Genomic DNA, 10988 nt, shown 5'->3' on the forward strand with positions numbered 1-10988 from the left:
AAAACCCACTCTGTAAAATGAGTTAAAAAAAAAAAAGTGGGACTATGGTAGTAATTCAACTGCCATGGTACCTCATTGTCTCACTAACACGCAGAAAATTTGAGATAGGAAGCTAGTAGTATCCAAAATTCTCAGATACAGAAAACCAAGGCAGATTGATTGAATGTTTATCCAAGGTCATATTGAAAGTTCATATGAAAGTATAAAAATATTTACTGCAGTTTTCTTGTTTCTCCAGTCCCATGCCTTAATCAGAATACTTACCTGCCCTCCATCTGCCTGCAAAATGGAGCATAGAAATACTATGGGACTGTTAAAATGGCAATCGGAAAAGAAGACCCTCAATATGCAATGGCCTGTCAAACTTTGTGACAGTTCACCCTTCACTTTTTCCTGGTAGTTATTGTCACAGCCATCTGTATGCTGATTTGTTTAAAACATAGTTTGTAAAATATGCAACTGAGCATCTGATCCTTAATGTACACATCTAAATTCTTTGAGCTCTTTGAACATTAGAGAAAAGCAACCATTTGTGACTTTTTAATTGGTGTCAGTTGGCTGTATCATTGTTACTACATGACATATGTTGCAAGGACTGTTCCTGCTGAAGATAGGTGTATAGAATGTCACTTCACATTTTTTGCAAGTAGCCAGTATCTCATCAGTTTTGCATAGCACGTCATTAGCGATATCACACAGTGTGACAGTATATTGTGCCTAAATATGAAATGCTGATTCCTAGCTGAAAATATATATATTTTTAGGTTGGAAAGCAGTTTCAGTATCATAATGTGGATTCCTGAACCAAAATGATTCTGTGGTCTGTCACAAAACTGCAAGCTGACAGATCCTACAGAGGAATCTTTTACATTTATTCACATTATCAACACATTGCAAACAGTTTCTCTCTCATTTGTTTTGGCCTAAGGTCCTCTTAATCCTGTAAGAATGCTAGCAGGTCATTTCCGATAAAAGAACATGGAAAAAGCTTTTTGTTTTAAAGATTTTTTTCGCATACTAAATTTCCATGCCTTCTTTCTAGTTGATTGAAAAACATAAAAATTTATGCTAGTTCCTATGTATATTTTTTAATTTTCTAATTTTTCAAAAGAGGTACAGCTACAATTCATACTACTTGTACTTTCCTCTGCCCTCAGACAGTGAGAATATGTGCTCTCCTACTCCTATTAATTTGAAGAATAATAGATTCTTTGATTTTCAGGGCAGGTGAGTCTGTTTATCCTAAGGGAACAATAAGACATGATGTGAAATCCTGGATTCACTGAAAGTACTAGCAGTAACTTCTGCAAAGCTGGGATCTCTCCCATTGTTCTATACATAGAATTCTATCTTAAATATGCAGGAGATTCCTGAATACATCTCAGGCGTTAAATTCAGCCAGCCTTTTCTATATTACAGTTTATTTTCTGGTACTGGATGATTTTGAACCAAGACACATGCTTGCAACCATTAATGAAGTCTTTGTGAAATACAGTAAATATTCAGATTGAAAATTCCACTAACTCAGCAGAAGAGATAGACTGAAAATCTTTTTATAAATAAAATAACAATTGCTGTCGTTTATATATAACATAAGAGGTCATGCAGGCATATAGGCTTAAATTTCCATATAAAGAACTTAGAAATCCAAATCAGTTCATATAAAACTTAGTTATATACATATCTCTAAGTTTACAGTATTGTAATTACAGTTTCCATATTTTAAAGAAAACAGCATCAAGGCAACATATCTCTTTCTCTGCATTTAAAAACACAAATGAGATCTATATTAGACAAAAACATGGGAACAGGGAAATACTAGGAGATATGCAAACTGATTTTCTGTAAGAAAAAAAATTACTTTTTTTTTAAAATGGGTCACTAGAAGGTGACATCCAGATAAGATTTATAGAAGTCGGGCTGATCATCATGACATCTTACAACTGTAACTAAGACTCTTTAAGGTGGTTTTCCCTGCATATAAATGTTGAAAATGACCATACACGAACCAGAATATCAATGATCTAGCAACCTTTCTGAATGATCTGTTGGTTAAACCAAATTGCATTAAACCAAACTCAGAGTAGGAACGTGACAATTTGTGACCGAGTTCATTTCCTATTTTGAGAGATCAAAAATACTAAGGGCCTTCCCAAGAAGCATCCTTCATTGCTTTTGAGTGTAAAAACACTAGTGTGAAACATAAACAAACATCTTTCACAGGACCAAGAGATGAGTTCAAAAAACCAAATGACATTGCAGGGCTCTCTGCCTCACTGGAAAATGGAAAAACAAAGGACCATACTTATATGAATCCTTTTCCTTTTTCTGAGGCCAAAACACATTTTTAAAAGTGCAGGCAGAAAATCTGGGAAAGATTAGTCCAGCACACAGTATGCAGAAGCCAGAGCTGTAAAGTATCAGCCTTGGAATGCCTCAAAATGTATTCAGATCACATGCACATGATGTCTTCTTCAAGATACACTCCGAGGAAGGTTACACAGAAAAAAAAAAAGAACTTGTCTGCTTGTCTGGTGCTTAGAGGTAGCTATGAAAAAGAAAAAAACTATATAGTAAGGGTATGCTGCCTAATGAATAGCAGAACCAAAGGAGAAAACAAAAAAACCCAAAAAACCCAAAAAATAAATTTTAAAAAATTATTTAAAAAAAAACAACAAAACCAAGCCAAACCAAACCAAAACAAAACAAACAAAACAAAACAAAACAAAACAAAACAAACAAACAAAATGAAAACAAAAAAACCCACACACGAAGAAAAAGTCCTGGCGTTCTCTATCTCCTTTTGAGACCTTTGTGCATTTCCTCACACTTGCTCTTTAAATTTCTCTCTCCCCAGTCTGCTACTGCTGAGGCCATTATGCCAGGACAGTTTCCCCTGCAGATGTTGTGAGGGCTGTATTTGACCCATCAGCACATTTAGAGTGGCCTAACTAGCCTCCCCAGACTGAGGAAGCAGAGAGCTCGCCAAGCTACTCAAAGGTGTGCAGTGGTTTGTTCCCCTACCTGCCTGGACAAAGCACGAAGATGACTGCAATGAAAATGCTTTTAGGATTCACTTGTAGGAAGAAACAAACAGTAATCAAAGTCATCATTGTTAGCACATTGATTGGTTGTACTGCTGCAGCAGCAGAATCTGAAAGACCTGTGTAAATATTCAACTCTGTCTTCATATGGAAGATGTTTCTTACAGTTAAATTATTTTTGTGTCTTGTGAATCCTTCCCAACATTATTAATGGCAGTGAAAAAAGAAGGGACTAAAACTACTAGAAAAATGAGGCTTTATTTAATTTATTCATGATGATAGAATGACAGCAGACATCATCTCTTGAAAGAACATTTGTTATAGATTCCTTATAGAATTAACATATGGCGAAAAATTGTTCTCGTATATTAATCTTTTGTGAAGACATCTAAACTGCGAGAAAAGATTTGAATACACATTTGATAAAAGCATTATAACTTTCGTAACATTGTATTTGAGGGAGACAGACATAGGAAAATTGATTGAAATCATAAGACATGCAAAAAGTTATAGATTCTGCAAATAAAGAAGTCCAGGAGAGAATGAAAGGTTCTTAAAATTCTAGTAAACTCTTTGGAACATAATGTAGGCCAAAGACTGTAATTTTGTGCTCATACAGCACTCTTATTCAAGAAAAACATAGAAATATGTGTGTAATTAATGAAACATGGAATCTTTTTCAAGGAAATATTATATTCAGTGCCATTACAGTCCATTTCAGACATGGACAATACCTTCAACTGCTTTCATGGGCTGAGGCTTCCTTGAAAGATACTTAAGAGTTTAGTGCTGAATTAGATAAAAGCATCACAAATGTAGAGCTTATTCTGCACATCTGAGAAAAGTCAGTTACCAGAAAATGTCTCTCTCCTCCTTTGCTTTTTAAGGTAATGCCACCAACTGTGGCCGAAGCAATGAACATGATTTATTTCACCATCAAAACCACAGACTGCTGTCACAGACAACTTCTGAGTTGTTTAGCTTTACCACTGTAAGAGTGTGACCCCCCAAATTTTTTCTTATTTCCATCTCCCCTAATTTCATCTGAGGTCATACTATCATTCCCAACCTGTGGTAGCTGCAGACTGACCAAGGTGCCTGACATCTTTGAAGATAAGGCATGAAGAATGAAAAAAATACACTAGAGAAGTAGAATTTATTGTTCTGATGTTCTCGGGCTGTTAGTCTTAATTATTTATATTCGGGTTTGATGGTGCCATGAAGAAGACTGAAAATGTCTAGGGAGGTAATAAGTAACAATCTTTCAATGGTCCTTCAGCATTTAAAAAGACTGAGAGAGCTGTTAGATTATTTTCTTTTATAAAATTATTTTTATCTTTGATGGATTATTTTCACTTCTTCTGACATCAATACAAAAACCATAATTAACTGTCCTGAGTCCCTATTCCAAATAACCTTGCTACAGCAGAGGAAATGTTTGTAAAAGCCATCACAAAACACCTATGAGAAGTCAAAAATGGTTACGATATTAGATTCAGCCCATAATATGTAGTTACGCAGTGCTTCCCTTTTATATGACAGTTACAGTTTGTAATTGTACTTCTGAAGAGTCAAGCCTCACCCAAAGCTTTACTGCTGAGTTCTGTCCCAGTTTGTCTGAAGAACCTTGGTGACAGAACTTCTCCCTACTGACCTTTGAACTGCCTTCATGGATACAACCTGGAGTGGGGAAATCATTCCCTCTACCATAGTATTTTTTTGGTTTCCCTATTAAATCCATTATGAATTTTACCTCGATTTCATACTGTGTCCACATATAGTGAAGAAAATTCCTGCCTTTGCTAGAGCTTGTTTGTCTTAAAACTGTAGAGTCTGTGCTTCCACTACTTCTCTGGAAGCTGTATGATGTAGATAATATTGTTGACCTGTCTAATGCTGTTAAATGGTCCCTCCTAGTATGTTTACAGTTTTCCTGCCAAGCTGGGATCTGAACGATGACCTCTTGCCCCACCTCATATGTCTAAGCCTTAACTTGTCAATCATACCAGATTTTCTGCTTTTGCTGTGTTTCAGCAAGGTTATTATGGTGTGCTAAGGCCATAAACCCACTTACTCTTTTGTGGAAGTCCAGCACATATGGTACTGCTGACTTCTCTGTTGCTTCCAGCATGATTTTCTGCTTGTCCCTCACAAGATCAAGGAGTTCTCACATCCTCTTGCAAACAGGAGCATGTAAGGCATAAAGCCCCATGGTCTCTTCTGAGATCCCTTGACATGCAAGCAGATATTGCTATAGTTATTTGTCTTCTTATCCCTGCTTTTGGCTTTGTAGGTCTCAACATGACTTTGGCTGTCCAAATAGGCCTTCACAAACCCCTGCCCATTCTCTTGTCCTCACATTGCTGGTGATGATATAGGAAGATTTAGAACCTTCAGTCCCAAAATCACTCCCAGAGTATGTTGAGGGTTCTCAAAACATATTTGTGTTTTGTTTGTACATTTCCTGGTGAATTTCCTTCTTAATCCATCTCAAAGGGCCATCCTATCAAATGACTATATGATTCAGAATGTACTTAAGAGGATACAAAATACTTTGTTTTGAAATACAGTAGAAATGATTAAACAAAATAGCACCTAATATTATCTGTGACCAAAAATAGATTAAACGGGAAGCAGAAGAGCATAGAAATTTATCAATAGGTCAAATAAAATTTTAGCTGGTCACTTGTTTTATCTCTAACAGTGGACAGTACCAGAAGAGGCAGAAGACATTTTAACACACCGTGATGTATAATGATTAAACTTTGCTCTTACAAAATTTCTTTGTAGCTCCTATCATAATGTTCCTTGAAGCAGGAATCTCCTGCTTTCTTTTTAATGTTAATCTTTTATTTTCTTTTTATTGCTTTTGATAAATTTTACCGCCATTGAAGAAGCAGTCTTGCTTGTAGCCTTGAAAGACCTCTTTTTAGGTGGAAAGTTAATGAAAAGTTAATTGAAAGTTTGCAACATCATGGAGAAATATAAGGCAAATGAACTCTGTCACAAAGGCCACATATCCTTCTTAGATATTTGGTTTGTTTCTCTTTTGTTTCTATTAGTCTTGTCTTCCAAATAGGTATTTAAAAATTTATAGTGTACTTTGTACTATGTTGGAGAAAAGAAATCCCACAAAATAAGAATATTTCTGTCATCATATGAATTTTTACACTTCTGAGCAAACATACTATCCTACTCATTGTGTCTTGTACAAACTTGTGAGTCTCAATTCTAAATAACAGATATATTTAACTTTATTTCTGTGCTTTTTCCTTTTATATAGAATGCATTTTATTTATCTTAAGAGTGTTCTAAGGCAAAATTTTGTACAGGTGCTTAGGAAGAGTCACATAAATACTTTAAGTTTTCTAGTCGTGTAGCTTAATTTCACATCTGGAAGTTGTACCATGGAATAACTGAAAGACATTTTTAATCTGAAGAGAAAAGAGAGATCTTATTCAGTATGAAATCAGACTGACATGGTAACATTTGGATTAATGAATTTTTTGTTAATTTTAGAAGAGTTAACTTCCAAAGTAATTTAAGATTTCTGTGTTTGTTGATATTGCTTTATAATGTGACAACTGTGACGTGCATTTCCACAACAGATGGATTAATATCATTTTTTTAAAAAATTACTTCATGTAGACAGGTGTTTCCTGTATATGTTTGACATGAAATTAAACATTGCTCCAGATGTTCTGTTTGTAGCAAAGCCAGTTAATTTTGTTAGAACATTTAATCACAGCTCAACAGTGTAATAGAATTGCAGTCTATGTGAAGCAGATATTTAGCAGAACTTCCTAATGTGGAACAATCTATATATGGGAGAAAGCTACACAGTTTCTTAGGTGAATCCCATAAATGTATTGATGTGGTATGCTGTATTTCCTGAATTTAGATATGACGTCATATTATTTGCCTACCTAAAATAATTTTCACACAGGATAGTTATTTTTGATTGGAGGATATTGATAGCATATACTTTTCCTGATGTTTACCTATACATATATCATCTCACTAACCTAAGGTAAGGTTTAAAAACAGTATATTAGCAATTATAAGAGATTCCTTATCTTTGAGTGTTGGGAGTCTTGCACTTTTTTAATGCTTGGAAGTCTTCCATTAATCTAGATTTGCGTACATTCACAAGTAATTGCCCAGCTTGCAATGCAATGCAAGATCTTTTATGCGAAACTTAAATATCATTAAATGCTTAATGATTCTTCCATTAAGATTAGCTATAGTTTTCCCATTAATTATTATATCAGATCTATTCATCATTAATAAATTAGATCTCTGTGTTCTGTCATGGACCTCTTGGCCTCTGTGACACAGAGGAAGAAAAAGCTTGAATGTAGTCCTGGTCATTCCAGGGTAAATGTAAAAATATTAATAATTTTTTACCTTGAAATATTAGATTATGTTTATGGACTAATAAGAACTTAAACCCCTGTGATGATTGATGGTTTTTGTTGGCCCATCACCTCATTGTACAGAAGTTTGTTTTAATGAGTTTCTCTAATGAATATTTTATATTGATACTTGGATGAATGGCATATGGTAAATGCAAGGTAAATTACAGCTCTTTAAATACATATTTTTCATAAATTATTTATTTTGTGATGCCTGTATTGGTTAGATGTCATGTCAGATGAAGACTTGAAATTATTTACTCTAATACTTATTTGAGAGTTGAAAAAGTAAAAGACTTTTAATTATTAACAAGCTTGCAATACACTCATGTAATTTATGGGAAACTACCATAAATTGTGTAAGATTACAATTTTGTGAGGACAGTTTTATTTGTATCGTACAAAATAGAATAATCTCTTGTGTCTTTACAAGAAATTTTATTTATTCATACAAAAAATATTGTGCTGTTCCTGCTAAAACCTATTTTGATTAATTTATGGCTTCTCAAGGATTATGAGTTCTTGTCAACTGTCATTATTTCCGTGATAAGTTCCTGTTTACTTTTAATGGTGTCAAAAATTAAAATTAAAAATCAACAAGAATGTACATAGTGGACTGAGTGCCTTTGGTTTGTGTTTGAGTCCCCAACTCTTGCAAATGTAGCTGCAGGACATAGCTATTTCAGTGCTTAATAATGACCCAGTTCAAGATCCCCACTGAATTAATCCCACTGTTATTGGTCTCATTGAAATTAGTAAAAGTTGACGGTATTTTAGCATCTTTCAGAATTGAATCATTTCTTCCTTCATATATGTCAATGCCTAACGTATAGAACCAAATCACACCTGTGCAAGACAGTCACTGGAACACGAGAACAAAACTGCAACAGTATCCAGATACTATAATCTTTATATGTGTCATGTTAGAGATTAATACAGTTTGTGTTCACCTGGAGATAACAGTTTGGCCAAAAATTAGAGATTTTAACTTTTGACATCACCTTCAATACTAAGAGATGATTTAATGACTATTGTACTCCATATACTTTCTAGGATAAACAGAGCAGAGTCTTCAAAAACTGTAAGTAAATCACATCCACTTTTAGGAAATTTTTATACATATTTAACCTAAATCTGTAATTCAAGTCTTAATTCTGATGTGGAATATTTTCTCTTATAATCATATACAGTGGTCTGCTTTGCACACTGCTCAGCATGGTCAATAAATGCCTGATCTAGTCTATAGTAAATATATAAAAAATACTTTGAAAGTACTAATATATGTTTGATTTTACACAAGTCTTTAAGGAACAGTCTATGAAAATGGGACATAGTGGATATTGGTCAGATGAACTTAGTCAAAGTGTTAAGGCACTTCATGTTATGTGGTAGCACTCTCGTTGAAGTGAATGGCAGGTTGCATTGTTTTTTCAGTTGAACTGACTCTTAGTCTAGTGGCCAGTTCAAAAGTGAACCGGTTTATTATGCCTTACAAGGTAGGCTAGTGTTCCTTTATCAGGGACACTTCTGTTACAACTGATATTTTGAGTTGACTCTAGTAATTTTCCTAAGAATTATATTTAGAATAGTGGTTGTCCTCCCTATTACAATTAGACTCCTCACATCAAAGTCATACTGGATTATAAATCATATAGGAAAAAAAAAAAAGAAAAGAAGAAAAAAGAAAAACCCACATATCAATTTAGACATATTTTTAAATTATTTGTCTTAATTTTCTTCTAACATTTCGGCTATGGTTCTGTATGATTTATCAGGACCAAAAGGACACAAGAAAAACATCTCTTGTGTCTACTTCAGAGCTTAACACCACTCTAGAAAATAACAAATATTCAGAGCATTATCATGCAAATTCCCAGTCAAGAAGAAATCAGGGGTGTGAAGTCAGGTGTATGTTATTCAATATTTTTTATTTTGCATGTACACCAACTCTGCAAAAAAATGGTTGCAGGTAGTAGGCCACTCTTTCAATCCAACACTAAAACATTTATCCAAAACTGTAGTTCTAATTTTTCAACAAACTAACACTAATCAGAAACCAAGGCAAACAAAAAACTCTTCTAGTACTTTTGGAACTTCCTTTTACTAGAACATTAAAAACCAAACCAATAGTGCATAGTATATTTCCCCAAAACCAAACATTTGATCATATTTTAAAGAAAAAAAAATTGAAGAAGACATCTAAAAGCCATAGATGAATGCTATAATGATATTGCTGTGAATATTTGACTTAGAAACTGTTCAAAGAAATGGTACGCTTTATACATTAAGGTTGCAAACAGATTCAGGCAGCCATTCATATGAAAGTCACATATAAGCTGTGTTTTCTGTTTTGTTTCATTTTGTTCCTTCACAACTATATCTCCTTTCGTGAAGATGCTGACGTGTGTCTATAAGCAACAGCTTTCCTAGTTCCAACTCCTTTCAAAAATTACACCTCATATTGGAAAATTCTGCTTCGAAGATTGACTGTTGTTTTCTGTTATTACAGGCTGATTCTTGCAACCTGATTTCCTAATCTGTCTTTAGAAACCTCAGTCATGTTAGTAGCCTTATCTTTTTGTAAATGTTATTCTATTTAAGTTTCTGATTTGTCTTCTCTTGGGTTCTACTAAGTAAAGAATCCCATTCCAATAAGTACAAAAATCTCACACGTGAATGTGCATGTATAAACTAGTGATGAGTATGTGTTACAGGTCCCCCTCTGTGCTAGATCCACAGGAGATATATGTCTGTTATAGCCACAGCTACAGGAGATTGGTTTGTTTTCTCAAGCTGTAGTAGCTCATGCTGTTAGCTCTGGAGGTGCCTGGTGTAATCTACAGTGAGTTATCCAAGATGGTATCTGTTACACAAATGCACAGATGCCCACACAAGCATGTCCATTGCACATTCCTGTTGCATGCTTCTGCAGAATAGACCAAGATTACAATAGCCATTGGGTGGAAAAGCAGTTGTGAAGCAAATAGGAAAAAATATTCTATGTCTTATTCTCCCAGAAGGAATGGGTCTACAGATGCGGTTTCCTTCCAACACTCATTCTGGAGTATCTCTGTTTCGTCACTATCCCCATCACCATGATGTCTGACCAGGAGTGGCTAAACATCCCAATATTTCTTAGCAATGAACTCTATAGATAGTTTTCCATCAAGAGAAGGCTTTGCAGCAAATCTGGTAGCTCAGCTGGAAACTGTGCTGTCTCCAGAGCCGAGTGTGCTGCTGCTCAGACAGCTTTCTGTGCTGGTAAGCACTTGTAGTTTGCCACCAGGGGCTCCTTAGTCTGTCAGAGCTAGACTGTCAGTTGTGTTGGGAAGCACTTTGCACCAGAGTGACATTACAAAGAGAGTGCAGACATTGTTAAGAGGCATGATGGGACAAGAAAGGAGTGGAGGGTTGAAATATGAGTGTTTGGAGTCAGGAAAAGGATTGGTATGGAAGGGCAGGGGGTTTAAGTGGGAATTTGGAACTGGCATGCATCTACCCCATTGTTATCTATGATTAATGACCCCTT

The sequence above is a fragment of the Caloenas nicobarica genome, chromosome 2 (assembly GCF_036013445.1).
Source record: "Caloenas nicobarica isolate bCalNic1 chromosome 2, bCalNic1.hap1, whole genome shotgun sequence".
NCBI classification, from domain to species: Eukaryota; Metazoa; Chordata; class Aves; order Columbiformes; family Columbidae; genus Caloenas; species Caloenas nicobarica.